Raw genomic sequence first — 11,808 nt, 5'->3', positions numbered from 1 at the left:
TACTAATCAGAAATCTACACCCTTGGAACTACTGCAAATTCTCCAGCTATTTATTGTTTTAGTATAAAGAATTTTTTGAATAATTCTTCTTTAGCAAAATTAACCATGTTAAAGATGTGTGAGTTGGCTAGAAATATTATAAGGGCCCCCTTGCCCCTGGTAAATAGAGAGCAAGAATGTCCTTAAGTCCAGCCCTATTCCCTTGGCATGGTCCATGAGGGTGAGGGCTCTACTCTCTTCTCTCTGCAGTCGTAAGGAGAGTTTCATCACTCACCTCCAGCTAGGGCTTCTGAATGCTCCAGGTAGACACTTTTACCACAGGGTCAGTTGGATTGTCTAAGGGAACAGAGAACAGGTACTTCTTTGAAGTAAGAGAGAAGATTATGGCTGTGTTGGTGCCTGCTTATAAATCTTTGTTTCCTCAGCAAGAGTTCGTGTGAGACTGGCGGTCATCATATCCCGTAATGGGGCAGTTGTACGAGGCAGCATCCCTTATCACCTACTTTTAACCTTCAGAGGTTGTTCTATGGAAAGAAACCTACCAGGGCCAGTGTTGTGGCACAGTGGTTTGGGCCATGGTTTGCAATGCCAGCATCCCATATCCGAGTTTCAGCTGCTCCGCTTCTGATCCAGCTTCCTGCCTTGGGCCCCTGCCACCCACATAGGAGACCCAGATAGATTTCTTGTCTCCTGGCTTCAGCCTGGCCCAGCCCTGGCTGTTGCAGCCATTTGGGGGAGTGAACCGGATGAAGATTTCTCTCTCCTTTCTTCTGTTTCTGTCTCTCTCTCTCTCTCTCTCTCTTTTTTTTTTTTTTTTAAAGAATCTAATGGTTGTAAGCAAATTCCCAGGACATAAACAACAATGTAAAATAAAAAATTTTAAAAATGCTCACTTAAAAACAAAGCTAAAGGACCGGTGTTGTGGGGCAGTGTGTTAAGCCACAGCCTGCAGTGCTGGCATCCCATATCAGAGTGCCAGTGTGAGTCCCAGCTGCTCTTCTTCCTATCTAGCTCCCTGCTAATGTACCTAGAAAAGAAGCAGAAGATGGGCCAAGGACTGGGGACCCTGCCATCCATGTGGGAGCCACGGATGGTATTCCAGTCTCCTGGCTTCCACCTGGCCTGGCCACTGCAGCCATTTGGGGAGTGAACCAGCAGATGGAAGATCTTTCTCTGTCTCTCCCTCTCTCTCTGTAACTCTGCCTTTCAAATAAATAAATAAATCATAAAAAATTAAAAATTAGATTATGTAATAGATATGTTCACTGACATATGTTGTGGGGTAAATTTCAACTTAGGGGAATTTTGGGTACCTGCTGGATACTAGTAGAAGAGATTTGGGGGGTGAAATGGATTTCTATATGTTTTCAAATTTCTATAACATAAGTGAATGTTTATTATACTGATGCTCTTCACAAAAGGCCAGATATTTAAATATATTTGCTTATTCTCTTGTCTTAAGAGTGAAACAGTCATCACAGAAAGGTAGAAAAAAAATATAAAAGAAAGGTAAAATTTTTCTAACCCCTACCTTAGGAGATGAGCTATTGACAATTTTGTGTCTTTCCTTCCAGTGTGAGTCTGTGTATAGACTTTTGTAAACACACATGCATAAACAAAATCACGCAGAAGCTGCTGTTTTGTGTTGCGATTCTTCCACTTGGCATATATAGTGCTCATTTTCCAGAATGACTTGAAGTATCACTCTATGGTGGTCCAATAATTCCACTATATAACGATAATTAAGCCATTTCTATGTCATTGGATATTTAGATATCTAGATTTAAAAAAAATAATGTCATATTGTCATGTGCATTAATATCAAAAGCTTCGCTCTCAAGCCGGCACCGCGGCTCACTAGGCTAATCCTCTGCCTAGCGGCGCCGGCACACCGGGTTCTAGTCCCGGTCAGGGCGCCGGATTCTGTCCCCGTTGCCCCTCTTCCAGGCCAGCCCTCTGCTGTGACCAGGGAGTGCAGTGGAGGATGGCCCAGGTGCTTGGGCCCTGCACCCCATGGGAGACCAGGAAAAGCACCTGGCTCCTGGCTCCTGCCATCGGATCAGCGCGGTGTGCCGGCCATTGGAGGGTGAACCAACGGCAAAAGGAAGACCTTTCTCTCTGTCTCTCTCTCTCACTGTCCACTCTTCCTGTCAAAAAAAAAAAAAAAAAAAAAAAAAAAAGCTTCGCTCTCATCTCTGATGCTAAAATCCTGGATATTGTTTGAAAGGCATGCTTTATACAAGACCTATTTCAACTTGCTCCTTCCTCTTCCATCCACCAAAATAAGCAAACATAATGCTGTGTCCTAATGCTCTGCCATTTAGAGATATTTGAAAGACTTTTGCAACAAAATGGATGCCACTGGAGAACATTCTACTTATGAAATAAGCCAGTCCCAAAAAGACAAATGCCGTATGTTCTCCCTGATGTGTGATAACTAATGGTACCTAAAAGGTAGTCAGTCTATGGAAGTGAATTTGACACTTTGAGATGCAATGATTTTGAACAGCATTTGTCTCAACTGTTGAGGAACATTTTTTTTCTTCACACTATTTGTTGAACTCTTTACTTAGTGTAGGGTTAATCACATGTGTATAAACTTAATTGAAAACAGATCTTTGTAAAAAATAAGAATGGCAATAGGAGAGGGAGGAGAAAGAAGGGTGGGAGTGTGGACCGGAGGGAGGGTAAGGTGGAAAGAATCACTGTGTTCCCAAATTTATATTTGTGAAATGCATGAAGTTTGTATAGTTTAAATAAAAGGTTTCTAGGTAAAAAAAATTTAAAAATGGGAAAAAGACAGAATGTTCTAAATAAGAGTATTGTTGGTGTTATAAGCCATGCTTTTGCTTTACACAAGAAAGAAATCTCTTCATTCGCTTTAAAAAGTTGTTTTTGTTTGAGAGGAAGAGAGAGACTTGCCATATGCTAGCTCACTCTCCAGATGCCCAGGAACCAGGAACTCCATCCAGCACTCCGGTATGGGTGGCAGATACTCCGGTGTGGGTGGCTGCCTCCCAAAGGTGCACATTAGCAGGGAGCTGGAATCAAGAGTGGAAGCAGGATTTGAACCCCGGCCCCAGGATTTAGGATGTGGGTGTCCTAAGTGGGGTCTTAACCACTGCACCAAAAGCCCGCTGCTCTGCATTCTCTTTTTGCTGGCTGGTTCTATTGAGACGATTGAGGAGTCCTGTCCGATTTCAACACCCCAGCAGCTGCGTGCCCAGGGTTCTTTCTGTTCCAGCTCCACTCTCTCCCAGTGATCTGTCTGTCCTGCTATTACACCACCACTCGCTGAAGCACCATCCTGTCCGTCTGGGTGCAGATCCTTCCTTCCTCTTTTCATTCCTGATTTCTTGAGGAGGAACATGCATTCCAAGCTTATGTAAGGTGCCCAGTAGAGGTGCCAGTGGTATCCTTGGAGCTTCCCCCATCACAACTGCCACCAAGCAGGCTGAGGTGGAGCTGGCTGGCTTGTTTCGCAGTGAAGCGAGAGAACTCGCAGCTCTTCTCTGCCAGCCCTCTGCTCTCCCGGGTCTGTGAAGTGACAGTTTCCGTGGGCGTGGAGTAGACGCTCTGCAGCTCACTGCAGTCCCCTGACCCTGGAAGCTGCTAATGAAAGTTCCACCAAGATGCTTCCAGCAACTCTGAGCTGGTTACACACACAGTTTAAAGAGCCGACCTTTCCCCCTTCTCTCTTGTTCCCCATCGTGAGTGCTGTGGGTGGTCAGCAAACAATAACAGATAATAACCCTCTGCTATTCTTTCAAACCTCTACAGAAATGCAAATCGCTGCTTTCCGGAGGCCGCACGCTGGCTTCTGCGTCTTAGAGCAGCAGGGATTACCAGTGAGTCACTTGCTGCTGTTGTAAAATCTATCCCGGGAAGAAGGTTAGGGCTGCAGGAACAGAGGGCCCTGGGGAGTGCCTCCCTTTCTGGAATGTTCAGTTCCAGAAGAGCAGCGCGCACACACACACACACACACACACAGCTCAACCCAGAAAAACAGACAATTCTATAAAATATTTGCCCAGCTCTCCACCGATAGGTAAACTAAATAAACCCTTCGAAATCAAAACGAAGAGTGCAGTGCCAGCGAGAGTGAATCTGGAAGGTGGTGGCCGTGTTTGTTAGCAGGTGGGCGCGTGAGAGCCTGAACTCAGGCAGGTGTGTGTTATTTATGCCCTTAGTGGTTATTTCCAGTCGATGTCTGGCTGCCTGTGCACTTGAGTTAAGTACTGTAAAACAACAGATGTCACACATCATAAGAACAATGGGGAGGCCTGTGCACAGCAGTGTAAAAGTGATTACCTGAGGTACTAAGGACAAGAAAAGAAAATACACAAAAACAGATGAGCCCCTGGCAATAATTTACAAAACAAATGATCGCATTGGAATTTGTTCTGTAGTAATTATATCTCTGCACCGATTATACCAAGAAGGGGGAGGAGAGAGAGAGAGAGAGAGAGGCCTTCTTGAAGTAACCTGGCCTGTTTGGTTGACAAAGTTTCCCTACATACCTAAAATGACCAAGAGGGGGCCGGTGCTGTGTCCTAGTGGGGTAAAGCCCCAGCCTGCAATGCCGGCATCCCATATAGGCACCAGTTCAAGTCCTGGCTGTTCCTCTTCCAATCCAGCTCTCTGCTATGGCCTGGGAAAGCAGTGGAAGATGGCCCAAGTCCTTGGGCCTCTGCACCCATGTGGGAGACATGGAAGAAGCTCCTGGCTCCTGGCTTCGGATAGAGACAGCTCCAGCCTTTGTAGCCATCTGGGGAGTGAACCAGCGAATGGTTCTGTCTCTCTGCCCCTGCCTCTCTGTAACTCTGCTTTTCAAATAAATAAAATAAGTCTTTAAAAAAAAAAAACACCAAAATGACCAAGAGAAGGGCAGGGTGGACTAGGGGAGGGGAATGAGAGAGAAGGAGCGAGACTCAAAAAACGGAAAGAACCTGCCAGTCCTGTGCTTTTTCTAGCAAAAGCAGAGGGGATGCAAGGCACAGCTTCAGCAGAGCCTTGGATGTGCTTATCAACAACAGCGCTTTGAACAATCCGGCAGGGATGAAGTGCTGGTGCCCAGGATGACCCCTAAATGATGCACTGCAGGCTACCCTCTGCACGTAGAGTTCACCCAAGTTAAGGGAGCTGAGAGATTTCAGAAAAAAAAAAATGACAAAGCAAGGTTCCGCTGAGAAAAGAGAACCCAGACACATCTGGGAGAAATAATCCTAACCAAAGATAAACCTGTGAAGCCTGCACCTGGAGGGAGGGCGCAGGTAGATTCCCTGTGAATTGCAAGGTATTACAACAGCTCAGAAAGGCGCGAATTCCCTTTGGGGGTTTCCAACACAGAGGTGTCTCATTATGAATCATTGACAAAGGAATTCATGGTCCTCTTTACAAACAGAATGTGGTTCTCATTTCACGCCTGAATAAATGAGCCTTGCTCACCGTGGAGAGCACTTCTGGGGGTTTGTCACTACGGACACGTGACAGCCGCTGTTGAGGCTCGGACCAGCATCTGTAGTCCAAGAATCCTCCAGATGCCGTGGATAGCAAACTGCAATATCCAGACCTTAAGGAGGCGCTCCATAGTAGCAGCAGTGACTATGTACCTGATGCTGTAGGGAAGCTCCTGACATCATCTAAGTCCACACATCCTCAGATCTAACCTCCCAAAGAGGTGCAATTGTCCTCGCGGCCAACAGATGAGGAAACCAGGGTACAGAGAGCTTGATGAGCTTCCCGAGGTCATATATTGAATAAATGGTGATTCTGGGACTCGAAGCCAGGCAGCTTGTCTCCCAAGTTCATGTCCCTTTAGCACTGTACTAGACATCCTGTCTGTGGGCAGAAGAGAGGACAACTAAATAATTCCCTCCAATCCGGCAGATAGACCCCACCTCTGAGTGTCACCAGCCCCTGCCACTCATCTTGGTGTGTGCCTTCCTGTCTCCGCAGTCCCTGGTAGCCACTTCCCTGCCAAAGATGAGCTTTGTCTTCTGTAGAACATGGGGGCTACAGGGTGTATATTGTGGTTCCAGCACCCGGACATTCATCGTCCGAGACCCTGGTGCTGCAAGGGACTTTAAGAGTCATTTTGGGCTGGCGCCGTGGCTCACTAGGCTAATCCTCCGCCTTGCAGTGCCGGCACACCGGGTTCTAGTCCTGGTCGGGGCACTGGATTCTGTCCCGGTTGCCCCTCTTCCAGGCCAGCTCTCTGCTGTGGCCAGGGAGTGCAGTGGAGGATGGCCCAAGTGCTTGGGCCCTGCACCCCATGGGAGACCAGGATAAGTACCTGGCTCCTGCCATCGGATCAGCGCGGTGCGCTGGCCACGGCGGCCATTGGAGGTTGAACCAACGGCAAAGGAAGACCTTTCTCTCTGTCTCTCTCTCTCACTGTCCACTCTGCCCGTCCAAAAAAAAAAGAAAAAAAAGAAAAAAAAAGTCATTTTGGACAAGGATTCAGCCATGAAGAGCCAATAGAAAGCTAAGGATTCCGAGCCGGCGCCGTGGCTCAATAGGCTAATCCTCCACCTTGCGGCGCCGGCACACCGGGTTCTAGTCCCGGTTGGGGCGCCGGATTCTGTCCCGGTTGCCCCTCTTCCAGGCCAGCTCTCTGCTATGGCCAGGAGTGCAGTGGAGGATGGCCCAGGTGCTTGGGCCCTGCACCCCATGGGAGACCAGGAAAAGCACCTGGCTCCTGGCTCCTGCCAGGATCAGCGCGGTGCGCCGGCTGCAGCGGCGGCCATTGGAGGGTGAACCAACGGCAAAGGAAGACCTTTCTCTCTCTGTCTCTCTCTCTCACTGTCCACTCTGCCTGTCAAAAAAAAAAAAAAAAAAAAAAAGCTAAGGATTCCTCACAACTTCTGGTAGTTGATAAATTAGAACTGTAGTTAATTTTAGGATTTTTTTTTTGGGGGGGGGAGCAGTTTTTGAAAACTGTGTGCAGAGATATAGGTAAAGATGAGGGAGTCTTCAAAAAGTTCTTGGAAAATGCATATTATGAAAAAAATTGTGCATGGATTTCAAAATTATTTGCACCGAAATAAATGTATCTTTTAAATTCCACTTCCATGAACTTTCGGAAGTACTCTTGTATGTATTGTTTACAAAACACTGATTACTCCGGAGACCCATTATGATGGAGCAAGGACAAAAAGCCTTAGACTCACGTTCTCCTCTCACCTACATAACAAGCAGGCCCCATTTCTCTGTCCCACTAATACAGCCCCGCCCTGCCTTGACCAGCCCCGCCCTGCCTATACCACTATCTGAAGAGTCCAGCCATCAGGCTGAGTGCTCTCCTCTCCTCCCACGCTCTCACCCCCCAACTCAGCAGCTCAGCCTCGGAGTCCAGCCTCAGCCTCATCCTAGACCTCTCCCAGCTCACACTGTTATCTCGAAGGACCTCTAGAATGAGCCCAAGCTCTCCCTCTATCTCGGCAGCCCAGCTTTAGTGTAGACCCCCAAGCCCCTTCCTGCTGCTTTGTACTGCAGAAACCACTCTAAGGGAAGGTGCTTTCTCTCTGCTGTGTGTTTGCTGGCAACTCTCTGCCATGCATTTGCTATGCGCTAGGTTTAGGGCCTAGGGACAGACTGGAGGGAAAGGGTGAAGAGGGAAAAAGAGAGAGAAGGAGAGTGAAAGAGAGAGATCCAGAGAGAGAGATCAAGAGAGAGAGACAGAGAGATCAGGCGACGAAGAGAAAGAGAGCCACGTGTTCAGGAACAGGTCCTTTTAAAACTTTGCGGGTGTGTGGGGGGTGGGCAGGGAAGTAGGAACAGTGAATCCCATTAGGGTGAGGGTGGAGCTGACTCAGGTGGTTGGGCCATGTGGCCACCTGGCTTCCAGCAATGGAGGCAGGGGCTAGAGCCTAGGATGGTGTCAGGGTGCAGATTGTGCCATAGATAAGACTGCACCGTTTTACTAACAGTCAACATCCAATATGGGTGCTGGTTCGAGTTCTGGCTGCTCCACTTCTGATCCAGCTCTCTGCTATGGCCTGGGATAGCAGCAGAGCTTGGCCCAAGTGCTTGGGCCCCTGCACCCATGTGGGAATCTGGAAGAAGCTCCTGGCTCCTCATTTCGGATTGGCCCAGCTGATTTGGGGAGTGAACCAGAGGATGGAAGACCCCTCACCCCCCTCTCAATCTCTGCCTCTGCCTCTCTGTAACTCTGCCTTTCAAATAAATATTTTTTTTTTCCCTAGGGAGAATTCTAAGTACAGGCCAAAACATGGCATGCAGTATGATAAGCTTTATTTACAAAGTAAGAAAAATACACAGGCCCATTAGGGCTTTATTAAGGGTGAATGGAGCCAAAGAAAAGGAATTATCATACCCTGCTCTGCTTGCCCTGAGTCCACGTGGATGAGACAGAGTGCTTCCATTTTTTAGCTGCTTATGTGCTTAGAAAAATGGAAGTGTTTATGTGATACCAGCCCCACGTCCCAGGTAAGAGGAGGGACTTTCTGGGGAGGGGTCCCCGGAGTGACAGGTAGATGAACACAGAGCAAGAGAGGTGCGGTTTTCAGCTCATGAACTTAAAATTATCTATAAGCTTTCCCACGTCATGTTTACCTGGGAGTGAGCCCCTCTCAGGCTTTATTCTTCTGAATAACCCTAGTGTGGCTGTGGCTTCCTGTCTGTCTCCTCTTTCCTGACATTTTGTCTTCCCAGTGTCAAAGCATAGAGTTGCCCCCATGACTGTATCTTGAAGGAAATCTGTAGGATTGGGAATCCCTAATAATGCATTTCTTACAATATTCTTCTTCATCCTCCATGGCCTGAGGGTCTTACCATTGGAGTCCTAGTGTTAACTAAACTAAAACTGCCCCTGGAAGATCATTATTCAAGTCCATGTTGTTCCTTGGAACTGATCAAGTCTCCTGTGCACATCAGCAGCTATGAGCTCCAGAGCCAGAGTTGTGACCCAGCCTTCATAAAGGCATCATTACCTTTTATTCTCTCATCTTTCCTATTCTTATCATTTGCCCAATTTCTTTTTCTTTTCTTTTCTTTTTTTAACTTTTATTTAGTAAATATAAATTTTCAAAGTACAGTTTATGGATTACAATGGCTCCCCCCCAATAACTTCCCTCCCACTCGCACCCCTCCCATCTCCCACTCCCTCTCCCATTCCATTCACATCAAGATTCATTTTCAATTAAGTTTATATACAGAAGATCGATTTAGTATATATTAAGTAAAGATTTTATCAGTTTGCACCCACACAGAACATAAAGTGTAAAATACTGTTTCAGTACTAGTTATAGCATTAATTCACATTGGACAACACATTAAGGACAGAGATCCCACATGAAGAGTAAGTACACAGTGACTCCTGTTGTTGACTTAACAATTTGACATGCTTGTTTATAGCGTCAGTAATCTCCCTAGGCTCTAGTCATGACTTGCCAAGGCTATGGAAGCCTTTTGAGTTTGCCGACTTCGATCTTATTCAGAGAAGGTCATAGTCAAAGTGGAAGTTCTCTTCTCTCTTCAGAGAAAGGTACTTCCTTCTTTGATGGCCCTGTTCTTTCTACTGGGATCTCACTCGCAGAGATCTTTCATTTAGGTTTTTTTTTTTTTTTTTTTTTTTTTTTTTTTTGCCAGAGTGTCTTTCCATGCCTAAAATACTCTCATGGGCTCTTCAGCCAGATCTGAATGCCTTAAGGGCTGATTCTGAGGCCAGAGTGCTATTTAGGACATCTGCCATTCTATGAGTCTGCTGTGTATCCCATTTCCCATGTTGGATCATTCTCTCCCTTTTTTATTCTATCAGTTAGTATTTGCAGACACTAGTCTTGTTTGTGTGATCCCTTTGACTCTTAGACCTATCAGTGTGATCAATTGTGAACTGAAATTGATCGTTTGGACTAGTGAGATGGCATTGGTACATGCAACCTTGATGGGATTGTATTGGAACCCCCTGGCACATTTCTAACTCCACCATTTGGGGCAAGTCCGATTGAGCATGTCCCAAATTGTACATCTCCTCCCTCTCTTATTCCCACTCTTATATTTAACAGGGATCACTTTTTTTTTTTTAAGATTTATGTATTTGAGGGGCAGAGTTACAGCAGTGAGAGGAAGAGACAGAGAGAAAGGTCTTCCATTTGCTCGTTCATTCCCCAAGTGGCCACAATAGCTGGAGCCAGGAGCCAGGAACTTCCTCTGGGTCTCCCATGTGGGTGCAGGGGCCTAAGAACTTGGGCCATTCTCTACTGCTTTGATTGGAAGTGGAACAGCTAGGACTCTAACTGGTGCCCAAATGGAATGCCAGTGCCACAGGTGGAGGTTTAACCTACTAAGCCACAGCTAGTGGCTAGTAGAAAGTCTCAGACTTTCTAGTGGGATTTTAGTTGCTGTGGTTGTGGGGAAAATATTATTGGATGAAAGGGTTCTTTTTTTTCTAAAATTTTATTTACTTATTTGAAAAGCAGAGTGACAGAGAGGATTGGGGCGATGGGAGGTAGGGGAAAGGTCTTCTATCCACTGGTTCACTTCCTAAATGCTTACAAAATCTGAGACCAGGCCAGGCTAAAGCCAGGAATCAGGAACTCTATGTGGTCTCCCACATGGATGGCTGGAACCCAAGTACCTGGGTCATCATTTGTTGCCCTGGGTGGATTAGCAGGAAGTTGGATCGGAAACAGAGACACAACTGGATTGCAGGCAGTGGGCATGGGATGTGGGCATCAAAAGAGGTGTCTTGAACAGCTGTGAAAGAACACCTGCCCTGATGGAGTTCATCTTCATGCTGCTCTTTTTGTTTTCTGATGCTCTGCAAAACACAGCATACTGACCACCTACATCCTGGTCTTGGAGGCATTTTCAAGCTATTGTGGAGTGAGGAAGCAAAGGGGGCAAGCTTCACTGGGCTGCGATTTCTTGCCTGTGGGGAAGGGCAGTTATAAAGATGTCCTGGAAAGGCACATTCAAGGGCATTTAGCAGACAGAGCTCCCTCTTTCCTTGACCCCAGGAGAGGACTTAGCACGGTTTTATACTTTTAACAGTTTTACAAAGAGCCAAATCAGCCATTAAGAAGGGAAGGAGATTCACCTGGGGGCATTTGCAGATAAAGCATAAGATGATTGTTGGAAATGATTAGGCTCTTGGCTTTTTGGTATCACACATCGACTCTGATTTATTTGATTCGTTTGGCAAACTTGAGTGGCTACTATGTACCAGGCACTCTGTTAGTTGTGGGAGATTGTAAATGATTCGTATGTGGGCTTCTCCTTAAAGAATTCAGAATCTAGTGGGGAAGACAGATGGGCACACAATAGATGCAAAACAATGTGTGAATTGTGTTCCTAGTGGTAGGAATAAAATACTATTATGTAACTGAGGAGGGAAGCATTAATTCTGTCTGGCTTCAGAGACGGTCTGGCATTTTAGCTCAGCCTTGAAGGACAGTCCGGTTTCTGAGTATCTCATTAGCTTGGCATCCTGAATATAGCAAACATTTAGTAAATGTCATTGCCTAATCATCTGAGGGAGGGAGAGAGGCAGAGGATGAGAGAGGGAGAGAGAGAGGAAAATGAAATTCTTTGAAGGTTAAGTCAATTGATTTCCCCCTCAGTTTTCTGCCTGGACTGAAGCAGAACCAGATCACAGTCATTCAATAGAGTTCTGTGTGGTTCTAGCGCAGCCTCATTTGACCCCCAAATAATCACTGTTCCTGAGATGAGCATGTGGATGCCACACAGGAGTGAGAACTCTTTCTATTTTTTTTTCCTTTTCAGGGTTTTATATTTTTAAGGTTTGGCACTGGCACTACCTTTATAACCTCAGTGATTCAACCC

Source organism: Oryctolagus cuniculus, chromosome 3, assembly GCF_964237555.1.
Source record: "Oryctolagus cuniculus chromosome 3, mOryCun1.1, whole genome shotgun sequence".
Lineage (NCBI taxonomy): Eukaryota > Metazoa > Chordata > Mammalia > Lagomorpha > Leporidae > Oryctolagus > Oryctolagus cuniculus.
The sequence above is the reverse complement of the archived record's forward strand: the minus strand, read 5'-3'. Positions refer to the sequence as shown.